Source organism: Canis lupus, chromosome X, assembly GCF_048164855.1.
Source record: "Canis lupus baileyi chromosome X, mCanLup2.hap1, whole genome shotgun sequence".
In the NCBI taxonomy this organism is placed as follows: Eukaryota; Metazoa; Chordata; class Mammalia; order Carnivora; family Canidae; genus Canis; species Canis lupus.
Genome location: NC_132876.1, coordinates 40,841,463 through 40,853,921, shown reverse-complemented (window position 1 = coordinate 40,853,921; position 12,459 = coordinate 40,841,463). Strand labels below are relative to the sequence as shown.

At 44.6% G+C, this 12,459-nt stretch overlaps 1 protein-coding gene across 18 annotated transcripts in view; it reads left to right on the top strand.

The window, feature by feature from the left end:
* The window catches only part of TMEM164 (transmembrane protein 164), a 199,714-nt gene that overhangs the window by 74,983 nt on the left and 112,272 nt on the right, over window positions 1–12,459 (top strand). Inside the window, exon 1 of one of the 18 annotated variants that reach the window (XM_072817266.1) lies at window positions 3,108–3,131. The exons of the other annotated variants lie outside the window; for them this stretch is intronic. The gene's annotated coding sequence lies outside the window, so the exon portion shown is untranslated. Of the gene's footprint in view, window positions 1–3,107; window positions 3,132–12,459 lie in introns of those variants that run through there. 18 annotated transcript variants of the gene reach the window in all.

Sequence of the window (12,459 nt, the reverse complement as noted above, 5' to 3'; positions counted from 1 at the left end):
GAGCTACCAGAACTTACCTGGAATGATAAGATGATAATCAATGTTAAGATTTACAGGAAATCTCTTCAGCCCTTTAAGGATAGTGGTGAGATAAGAGTACACATTAAATCCTTTCACATGTCTTCATGGCTTTGGAGCTCTAGTCTTTTTACTTTTTTTTTTCTCCAGGGGTGCCTGTGTGGCTCAGTCAGTTGGGTGTCTGCCTTTGGTTCAGGTCATGATCTCAGGGTCCTGGGATTGAGCCCCACATCGGGCTCCCTGCTTAGCAGGGGAGTCTGCTGCTCCCTCTCCTCTTCCCTCCTCCTTTCCCCCGACTCCTGCTGTCTCTCTCTCAATAAATAAAATCTTAAAAAAAAATCTCTCCAACTCCAGTAGGCTCTAGTCTGATTTGGAGAAACATTGTCTTCATGGCAGCACAGCCTTTGAATTCCTCTAAATCTGTTACTGGCTTTGCACGATGGCCACCACCAGGTTTTCTTAACTGTTCAGACTTGTTGGTTTCTGAGTATTCTCAATGGTTGTGTTTGTTTTCTCTTCTGTCCAGGCACTTGTCACTAGCAAAACTCCAATTGACTTTATCCGGCGAGGCATTTATCATTGTTGCAACTGAGGATTGATAGGAAGGTTATCTAGGGGAAGGGTAGAAGTAGTAGAAGTGTCTGACAGCCATTATTAGGTGGCTGTCAAAATAACATGCTTTATTCTCCGGCAAGTACCCATTCCAGGGAATGAAATAATCCAAGAATGATAAGCTCCCAATTGCCATCTGTCAGTTTGTGATGCTGCCTGCCTGCCTTGTTCTAGTTAACATTGAACGCTGATTTCACATGGCACTGGGAGAAACTTAGAGGAAGGATAAGATGATCATAGGGTGTAAAGTGAACTGACCAGAAGCCTGCCCAGAGATGGGCCAAAGGCCAGTGGCAGCAGTTGATAAGCACTCGTTTATCTCATGCTCTCTTCCCCTTTCTTCCTTACCTCAGATTGGGTCTTTTTGGTATATTTTTTATTGGAGTTCGATTTGCCAACATATAGTATAACACCCAGTGCTCATCCCGTCAAGTGCCCACCTCAGTGCCCATCACCCAGTCACCCTATCCCCCCCACCTCCCCTTCCACTACCCCTTGTTCAGATTGTTGACAGCATTGTGTTTCCTCCTGAAATATAACATATGCGCCTTCTTCTACCAGCTTGGAGAAGTTGGTTTAGTAGGGGCAGAGGGCGAAGAGGTTTGGGATGGGGTTAGAGGCTATCATTCTTCCTAACCAAAAAGGTAAGAATATGGGTGTTTGAAGTTCATGAATGGACATGCCATTATCTTTCAAATTACATGCTAAGCATCAGGCTTGTACCATCTATGTTTTACTGTGCCTTCTGGCCCATAATCCCCTCCAAAGGCAAACTGTTCTGTGCCAGCTGTGCTGGGAGGCAGCAGCCATATGTTCCAGAGAACCTGCCCACCCCTGGCTTGGGTTGATTGGACTAAGAGTTGGCCACCTGTCCCTAAAACAGCCTGTCTGTCACCTGGCAAGCAACATAGGTTTGACAAGATGAGCTGGGCCAACATACTCCTCTCCTTGGAAGTTAGAATCATGAAGTTGAGAGACTAAGTAAGGCGGTTCACAACAGGGACAAGAGCCAAAAGATAATAGGGAGGGGATCATTATGTAGGCCATGTCCATGCTGGAGTTAGGAGACAGAACCCATGAGTAACATGAATAAGCTACCAAGAGGAATAGAGGTGCCCCAAGAGACAGAGGAACTGTTCCCCATTGAACCCAGAACCACCTTTCAGTTCTCCTGAGGCCAAGCTTTCTCCTGCACTAGGATTCTCATGGGATACCTGTTTCTGTTTCTCATCATAAACCTCCCTTTTCTTGAGCCAACTGGAATAAGATTCTTTTCTTAACAATAAAAATGGCCAGACCAACCCTTCTTGTCTTTCGTGGTTTGATAATAGTGGAGAAAAAAAGATTTAAGGTTTTGTGAGGTTGTAGAGAAACTGGAATCCTCATACACTGTTGGTGGGAATGCAAAATGGTGCAGCTGCAATGGAAAAACAGTATGGAGGTATCTCCAGAAATTAAAAAAAAGACCTGTCGTATGACCTGGCAATCTCAGCATTTATCTAAAAGAATTGAAATCGTGATCTCAGATACTAGCCTGCCAGTGTTCACTGCAGCACTGTTCACGATAGACAAGATGTAGGAAATGATCTAAATGTCCATTGGTGAATAAATGGATAAAGAATATGTATGTACAAAGGAATATTATTCAGCCTTCCAAAAGGAGGAAATCTTGTCATATCCTAGGACACGGATGAACCTTGGGTATAATATGCTAACTGAATAAAGCCAGTCACAGAAGGATAAATACTAGATGATTCCACTTATAGGAAGCATCTGAAGACTCAAACTCCTTGAATCAAAAAGTAGAATGGTGGCTACTAGGCATTATGGAGGGCTGGGAAATTGCGAATCAATGGGCATAAAGTTTCAATTGTACAAGATGAACAAGTTTTAGAGATCTGCCATACAACATAGTGCCTATAGTTAACAATACTGTATTGTGTACTTTAAGAGTGTAGATCGTACATTAAATGTTCTTACTGCAAAAAAATAAAATAAATCATCACTTCAGATCTAGGCCTTGACCCTTTCGGCTGTAGACTTTGTGGGCAAGTCGACAACAGTCGGTTAAAATTCAGTGTTAACATTAAGTGCCAAAGTCTATTCTTTTTTTTTTTTTTTTTGCTGTTCCAAAGTCTATTCTAGGTATTATGGGGAGCAGTGGAAAAACACAGATACCTCATTATTTCTCTCAAGCTCGGTGCTGACATACGAGCTTTAAATCTGTGTTCCTGGCAAATGGTGAGAATGGAAAGAGGCAGGGATCCTGACTGTTCATTTATCACCTCACAGCTCTCAACCAACAGGGGGCCTTCTTTATCCTATGTAACCTCTCAGTGGAATATTTGCCTTTGATTTATTACTCTTTCCAGTCAACTCTTGATTATTCATGTAATAGAGGAAAGCATTAATGTGAATAATAGAAGACTGCCCCATCTTGGCCTCTCTTCCCTGCCACAGCAGTGCTGAGTTTCAGAAATGGAAACCAACTAGCAGAAGAGGTAAGGAGGCTCAAAAAAGCTGGGGCAGGGCCAAGCAAATTAACATTGTTTCTTCTCCCACTTTTTATACCTTCCTTCTAAAAGGTCCCTCTTAAGTTCCTTTTCTGGTGCCTGTAGGACATTAGCGGAAGGGTGATGCCATCTGCTTGATTGAAGTAAAAATAAGGGATTTTCTTAAAGACTTAAATGTAGTTGGGGGCAAGTTGACTGGGATGCTGGTTTTTCCTCTCCCATTTATTTTACCCTCCACTGGTGTTTGGTGTCAGAGCCAGCCAGTTTCCTGACTGGCAACCATTATTCTCAGTTCAGGATTTGGGACTCAGCTAGTTAAGATATCTCCAATGGAGTTTCTTGAAGTTTGGTCCTTGAGCCACTTACATCCAGGTGTGTGTGTGTGTGTGTGTGTGTGTGTGTGTGTGGCATGGGGTAGCGGTGCTTATTAAAAATGCTGATTCCTGGGCCTCACATCAGACCTATTGAATCCAGGTATGGGGTAGGGAATTGGCTTGGGACTTTGAATTGTAATGTACCCCTGTCCAGGTAATATTTATGCACACCCAACTTTGAGAATGGCCAATCTATAAAATGACCCGCAGGGATTTGGTGGGTAGTTCTGGGAAATTGCCAACACTTCTGTTTTCCCTCACTGTTAGTAGACCTGGGAGGGGGTGGGGGAAGTGGGGCATGGCAGGTGCCATGGGGTGTTTTTTTTTTGAGTATAGATAGGGATTCTCCATTGAAAGGACCATGAAGAAGGATGGAAGTGCCACAACTGTGCAAAATTTGATGGTACTCAACCCTCAAACACTTGTTGAATTACTGTCTTGAGGACTGAGAGTTGGTTAAGCAGAGATGTAGGATGATTTGTGTGTAAGCTATAGGCTTTGTTTTCATGTTTCCTTCTAAAGAGACCCCCCTCTTCTCTGTTTCTGCATTGTCTATTTAGAGTAAAGATAGCTAGTCATCGCCAACATATTTGAGGTTTTGTGGTAATTTAAATATATAAATAGGAACTGCATGATGCCATTCAGTGATTGTACCTAAATATAACCCTCCTAATCAAAATGAGGATATTGTGTTTATTTTAAGACTGTGGTTAGAGTGTTCAGTTTCCCCCCACCTCCCCAAATACTGGCTCTGTGGAGTAAAGCAAGGTCCTGTATTTCATTGCTTTCCAGGCATTCCCAAACAACTGTTGAATGGGTTTTGTTCCAAAAGTTTCTTTGGAAGTCTGTTTAGAATTCAGATAGCATTTTCCCATGGACACAGCATACTTGGGGGTCAGGTTCCCAGACGAGCTGGCAAAAGTCTATTTAATATGGAGTAGAATGGAAGTACAGTCCCCAGCCCCTAATGACGGTTCCTGACAGTGTTTTTTTTTTTTTAATGGGAAAAAGCACCAGGGTTTCAGGCCTGTGGTGCTAAACACACATCCTAGCTTCAGTCTATGAGCAGAATCCTAGGGTCTTATGGTGAGAGGATACAGTTCAAAATCCTCTACCTGGCTTCCTAGGCCTTCCATGATCTAGTTTCTGTTCATCTCTGCAGCATCTCCCTCCCCCACCCCCCGCCCCACCTCTCTCTTTCTTCAGTATTCCTCCTTCTCTCCCTCCCTCCCTCCCCCCCATTCTGTCCTCCCTTCCTTCCTTCCTTTCCCCTCTTTCCCTCTCCTTCCTTCCTTCCTTCCTTCCTTCCTTCCTTCCTTCCTTCCTTCCTTCCTTCCTTCCTTCCTTCCTCCTTTCCCTTCTCTTCCCTTCCCTTCCTTCCCCCCCTTCCTCTTTTTTATATAAGCTCTGTGCGCAGTGTGGGACTTGAACTCATGACTCTAACATCAAGAGTTGCATGTTCCACCAACTGAGCCAGCCAGGCACCATGTTTCCCCTGGCATTCTCTATGATCCAGGGCAAAGGAGCTACTTTGAGTCCCTTAGACTTGTCTGTGTCACATTTGGGCCATGGAAACTTTTACCCATGCTGTTCCCATTGCCTGAAAACCCCCTTACCCCCTTGCCTGCTACTCAGTTGATGGCTCTGTTACAGGCTCTCAGAACTCTGATCACAATGATCACTCTGATCATTTATTTTATAGGATGATTTGTGTGTTTCATGTCATTTCTCTTCTCTCCTGCCAGACTGAAAACTCCACAAAAGCAACAACCATGTCTATTAATTGCTGCATTATCCCCACCACTTAGCCTTGTATCTGGCAGGTTCTTAATAACTGTGTGGCAAGTGAATGAATCATTTAGTCTAGGGGTTCTCAACCCTTTTGTGGCTGCTGAGCCACAAATGGATGATCTTCGCAGGTTCAACAGACTCAGCTAAGGGCCACATCAATAAGAAGGTAATAGGCTATGCAGAATTCTCAATGCTGTCTCTAACTTACCTTTGTTCTCCAACTGAATAGAGTGTTAAAGGAATGAGAGCCAGGAAGCAAACCCATCAGGGGGAGAACAGGCAGAGGAATGCATATGTGAATCATTTGCAAACTTCAGTGTTTTAACCACTATTCATAATAAATAATAAATCACTTTGCCCCACCTCTCTCACCTGAGGACATCTACCATGGCTGCTAAAATTTGCCGAGAAAAGCACCAGTCTAGTCCTAGCCTCTTACAGACATGGGCTCAGAGATTTGGAGAGGGCAGGTCTTTGGCCCACTAGCTAGTATCTGCTTTGGGATTACCACTTGGGCTTCTCCTTCTCAGGCCATTGCATTTTCTTCAAGAAGTAGATATTCTCGGGATCCCTGGGTGGCGCAGCGGTTTGGCGCCTGCCTTTGGCCCGGGGCGCGATCCTGGAGACCCGGGATCAAGTCCCACATCAGGCTCCTGGTGCATGGAGCCTGCTTCTCCCTCTGCCTGTGTCTCTGCCTCTCTCTCTCTCTCTGTGGCTATCATAAATAAATAAAAATTAAAAAAAAAATTAAAAAAAAAAAAGAAGTAGATATTCTCTGAATATAAAGTCTGCCTGCCCTGCAACAACTTGTCTGTCTATGGATGTTGGAGGCCGTCTCCAGTCACTTGACCAGGGTCATTGCTGGGGCCTGGCTTGGGGGAAAGAGGAAAATGAGGTAATACAGCAAGTACATTCTGTACTCTAGGTTTGGCTCATTATTGCTGTGCCTGGAGGGGAACTCAGGGAGTACAGCTTACCCAAGGCATTTCTTGTGGAGTTCAGACATAACAGATGGCTTTTCATTTTTCTAGAATCCCACATCTGTAGTAAGTGTAGAACACGACTGAATGCTCAGTGGGTATTTCTTGATTATGCGACTGGCCGAAATCGCTCTGCTGGTGCAATGATAATAACCACTTAGATTTTTTTTTTATACCACTGAGCATTTAATTGGTAAGCACAAGATTTGCTAAAATGTTGCTTCTGTTGTTAGTTTTATGAAGTTTGGCAAAGCCAGGAGGAGCCTGCAGGCCATTTGGTTTGGGGCCCTGCTTTGGCTATTAAAAATTATATAGTGCCTTAAATACCTGTTGCTAAATGTTATTTGCACTTCTTGTTAGGACTCCTGTGGGTTTCTTCTGCTCAGAATAGAAGCTACCGAAGGACTTAATGAAAGGACATGGCCTAATGGGTCACAGAAGTGAAGTTCAAAAGCATTTAGGAGAAAGGCCCATCTGTTGGCCTCTGGAGAGGAAGGGAAAGGAGTGCTTTTCCAGGTTTAGGTGTGTGACTCAGAGTTGGATTCTTGCAGAAATAAGTGTCTGAATGACTTATGTGTGATTCTTGCAGAAATAAGTGTCTGAATGACTTATGTGTGCTTTCCAGGAGGCCATGCTTCGGGAGACCCCATCAGGCTAGTTATTTCTCCCTGTGGCGAAGGAAACCGCTGGCACATGGCTAATTAAAAAAAAATCATAAAGCCAGAAGCCAAAAAGCTCAAAGGCTTGTCAGAGCCAAGCGTCCTGCCATCGGACCACTCCAAATCCTCCAGAGACCAGTGGATCCTTATCCTAATAAATAATAAAGGAAGGCACCATTCCCAGAGTCCCTTTAAGAAAAGGTCACCGTATGGTTTTGTATTTCCTCCAGCCACTAACAGTTTGCTCAGGGCAGTTTTGCTTGTTGGGGGTGCTGGTGGGAGGGCCCTGCTTCCACATCACTCTGAATTAAACTCTCATCTGTCTGGACCAAGAGAAACAGAATGTGCTTAGAAGGGTTCCTCCCAGAGTCCTGCATTTCCTTCTCCCTTGTGTCTACCAAGCCCCTAAATTCTGGGCCATTTGCATCTGCCTCAGTTCTTCCTTATAACGTGGCAAAAAGCATTTTGGTTCTAGGTACAATGCAAAGCTTCCTGGAGTGAACCAAATGTGGAAAGCACTGTAATTCGAGGCAGTTTTCAGAAAAGAGCCCCTTCTGGCAAAGAAAAGCCCTTTTTTCCTTCTTCTCTCTTCTTTCTTTCTCCTCCTTCCCCTTAGGCCTCATCACATTTTGTTCAATTTCAGCTCATTGCTGGCTGAATTTTCCTTTTGATGTCTGCTTTCCAGAATAGACCCTGCCTGAAAAGGAGAACAAAAGGCCAACTCTGTGCCTTTGAATTTGCAGCGGCCCCAACCCTTTTATCCATCTCCGTGCTTCCCTGCTTCTTGGGAACAAAACCTGAGCTCCATGGTCAGAGCACAGATGGAGTTAGAGCATTCTCTTACAAAACCAAGCACATGTGGATTTCACGTTTCATTGTCCTCCCTGCTTTGCTAGAGGGTCAGGGCAGGTAGTGAAGGGAGAGAGGGATTGGAGGACAAAAATTAGTTTGTAACCTACACCAAAGCAGAGGTTCCCAATCCTGCCTTCCCTCACCCCAAGTGGGATTCTGGAGAAAGTATGTTCTTTAAGGATATAGTTTGCTAATTTAGGGTTGCTTTCTACACCCCCCCTTTTTTTTAGGATTTTATTTATTTATTTGAGAGAGAGCATGAGTAGGGGGGAGGAGCAGAGGGAGAGGGAGAAGCAGACTCCCCGCGGAGCAGGGAGCCTGGTGCAGGACTCAATCCCAGAACCCTGGGATCATGACCTGAATTGAAGGCAGGCCTAACCCACTGAGCCACCCGAGTGCCTCCATTGTTTTCTATCTCAAGAGCCTCTGTCAAGGCACCCAGTTTGGATGATGAAACAGGAGTTTGAGGTGCCACCATCTGGGCGCTGGCTCACACACCATGTTTTCTTAAACTTTACCTTTCTGTCCATTACTCAGCATCTGTGTTCAGCCTGCTCTGCTCGTCTTCTTCTGCTTCCTTTGGTTTCAAATCACAGAAGACCTATCTCTTTGTGCTCCCAGCCTATTGTCTTGGTTACACTTTTTCGGCCTGCCTTTTTTTTTTTTTTGAGGAGGAATATCCTGCTCAAAGGAAGGAGAGTTTTAGAAATACTGAGTAAGGACTGTCTCTTCAAGGCTACTGGGCTGCTTGTGTCAGCAGTGGGGAGAACTGTGGTTGGCAAATGTGGCTGTACAATGAAAATCCCCTAGGATGCTCTACAATGACTCTGCTCGGCCCCCTGCCCAACTAGGTGAGTGGGGTCTTGAGGAATGGGCCCCAAGCATTGGTATTTAATTTTCAAGGAACTGCCTAGACGAATCTAATCCACACTCAGCATTTAGAACCATTGAATTTTCACAGTAAAGCCCAATGAATACCTGGGTTCTGGGCTGTTGAAGTAGGATCAACTTTTCTATAATTTAGTTTTTCCTGCTTAGAAGATGGGATCAGGAAGGCTTAAGGAGTTAGAAGCCCACTGTGAGTGCCCTGTCATTACCACCACAGACAAAAGAGCGACACCTTCCCTTAAAAAAAAAATCCAATTATCTAGCTGGCTTGGTGTCTAGGCTGTTAAACAGTGGCTTGAGGCCATCTCAGGGATTAAAATAAATCTTTCCAGTTGCTTGAAGAAGGAGCTTATCTATGGGGAGGAACAGCAGTTTCACTCCCCCAGTACAGTTGGGACAAAGCTTTTTGGGTTTTTGAACCCACCCCAACTTCTAGCTGCCTCCCTTTTCATACCCCAAGTGGTTAGCAGAGCTAGGCACCATATCTCTGTTCTTTGCAAAATTGCCTTTTTATCGTGCGATTTTATCATGAAAGCAATGCATGTTCCCGATCCAAGCCTGCCACATTATAAGAATAGGACACATGACAAATAAAAAGCCCCTGAGAAGTCTATCTCCCAGAGATTAACCATTATCAGCATGTGTTCCCTGCAGGTTTTATGTTCAATTAGTTGTTATTTAAAGACTCAAAACAATTTGAAAGGAACTGAATAGGATGTAGGATTCCTTCCAACCTCCACCTTCCCCACTATTTCTTCTTTCTGGAAACAAACCACCATTACCAGTTGCTGAGAAATCTTGAGAGGCACTCTATGCATAAACAAGGCTTGGGTATTTTAGAGTGACCAAGTGTAGCCCATATACCAAGGGACATCTATGTGGCCATTTCATTGATTCATCCAACAAGTATTTGTTTAGCATCTCCTATGTTCCAGGTACTGTGTTAGCTTCTGGGTATTTAATAAGGACCAGCACACAGCCACCACCCTCCAAGAGCTGACAGCCTAGCAGGGAAGATGGACATTTGAAGAAAAAAATAAAACACAGCTGCTATAAAGTAAGAAATGGTAATGTGATGAAGGAAAAGAACAGGGTTTACATGCATTGCTTTCCAAATAGTGAGTGAGAGTTCCCTTCCCCAGTCTTCTAATACAGAGGTGTGGACAGGAGATTGGAAGCAAAGCCATGACTCCCCAGCCTTGATCCTTGCTGGCGAGTTTCTTCTTTCCCACCAGAATTTTCACATGACAAAATGGCCTTGCCAGAAGTTAGGGTCATCCACCGGCCAGCTTTCTCACTGGTTGCCCGAGTGCTAGCAGTATTATAGATCAGAAGATGTTTGCAGATGGACTGTGAACTTCTTGTAGCCAGGAACTATGTACCACATATCTTTGTGAGCCCAGAACCCTGGCAAGGACAAACAGACACAGGCAGCAGGCCCTCGATACTTGTTTTACGTTCTTATTTTATACCTTAGCAACCCTGTAAGTGGTAGGTATCTTCACTCCTATTTTTAAAGTTGACAAAAACTGGGGCTCAAGAAAATTGGAAAAACTTTCCTCCTTTAAAAATGCTCCTATTTCGCCTCCCACCCTCCAAGATTCTTGACCACGGTCAGGTAGCTTCTCGGTTGCTGAGCTCTGCAAATGTTTGTTGGCCCATGTGGTTGTGACCCTGACATAGTTGGTCTCCTTCCTGCGGGGAACTGGATACCCTCCATCCCTCCCATGGGGTTGGCTTAGGCTCTGTTCCCTCAGAGTTGTCTGGAAATGTTTTAAGACAACCAGGTCATTCTATTCTAAATATTTTTCTAGGATTGAGGTCAAGTCAGCAGCATGATCCTCTCTTAAATGGGTCAGAGGCGGCGGACTCCCCGTGGCTCCTTGAAAGGTTGAACCTCTCTGTCCACACTACCCCTCTTCCATTCTCTTCCAGCTGGTGTCCTCAGCTGGGGTCTGACCAGGGAGCAGAGTCACATTCGCACATGTTTCCTGGGAAACTTTTATGTATCTGACATTGTGTTACACACTTTGAGGAGCGGATGCAGAGTCACCTCTTTAAAAGGCAAAGTATCATATAGGGGAGACAGGATGCAGCATTGGCTATGAACATGATCTTTGGAATCGGACAGTCCCAGGTTCAAAACCTGACTCTTACATGTACTTAGTAGTTGTGTGCACTTAGGCAAGTTACTTTCCTTATTAGCTCAGTTTCTGCCTATGTAAACAGGGGCGGGGTGGGAAATAGCCCTCATCTCCTAGGATGGCTGTGAGGAAGGAATACATGAAACAATACACAGAAGGTGCTGAACATAGGGCCAGGCACAGGTACTTCCATTACTCTTATTACTGCTGCTTCTATTATTATTATTAACCATAGTGGGAGACCACTGTAGTGATGAATGTATAGCACTGTAAGTATTCCTTACAGTAAGCACAAATGCAGTTCAGAAAAGGAAAGATAAGTTTTGGTTGGTGATCCAGGAAGTCTCTGGAGGCAGGAGGAGATGTGGAATGAAATGTGGCCGTAGGAGGCTGAACTTTGCTGGAGTGAGGGCCCAAGAGAAAGAGAAACCAAGTCAGGGCCGGGCATATATAGTCTCGACCAGCAGCTCACCAGTCTTTACAGCTAATATTTCTAGCCTTTTATGATTCCCCTTTTGGGGCATCCTGCATCACTACTTGCAGTTTGCCTGGGGGCAGGGGGTGGGGCTCGCTGGCTGGCTGCTCTGGCTGAGCTTTAGAGGGTATCTGTGCCTCAGTGGAGTTGATGTGAGTCCAGAGTCTGCAACTTGATTTGTGTGTTCAGTGCCTGATTTTTAGCAGCACATTCAGGGAGGCTGGCTTCATACTCTGCAACCTTACAGAAGACTTCACAAGACTTCACGATAAATGACAAGGTGGAAGAATGGATTGATGATGGGGAAGGGACCTACGTAGAGACATGACGCTCGAGTCTATCAGTCATATCATTCTTGATAGCTAGGTTCCCGAAGTGATGTTAACCAGGGACTTGTTTTAGGTACCTAAAATCAGAACCTAACAGGGGTTGAAGGGTTTCAATAGAGACAATGTAGGTACATCACGCCACTGTATTGATCAAAACATGTATCCTCTTTTTCTCCACAGCTGGGAAAATATTAATGACAATTTTTCTCCTGGATGTTTCTGTTTTCTAACTCCATGCAAATACTGTGTGCCTGCTATGACAATGTTCTTTTTCTGTGTTTTTTATTCTTCTTGATAAGAATTGGAAAATATTCACTTCTCAATAGCAGTATAGTTATCAGTGATTCTCTCATTGAGTATTCTTTTTGGCTTTCCTCTTTTTTAAGATTTTATTGATTTGAGAGAGGAAAGGAGAGAGTGAGCAAGAGAGCACAAGCAGGGGAAAAACAGAGGGAGAGGGAGAAGTAGGCTTCTGGATCCCAACATGGGGCTCGATCCCAGGACCCTGGGATCATGACCTGAGCCAAAGGCAGAGGCTCAACTGACTGAGACATCTGGGGACCCACCTACTGATGTTTCTAAGCAGGGCTGCCACGAATGGCTTTGCACTACACAACCCTAGGAGAGGGTGCCATTCACATAGACTATAATTGAATGGCGCCACTAGGGTTGTGCAGTGCACAACCTACACAACTGTACTCGGCAGCCCTAGCATAATGTCAGTGCTTTTTTCATCAAGGGCAGGGTTTTTGGGAAAGGTGGAGAGTAGCAGTTTGGAACTTTCTCAGGGACTTAGTAAGGGGGCTGAAGCAGTAAACTGCAAC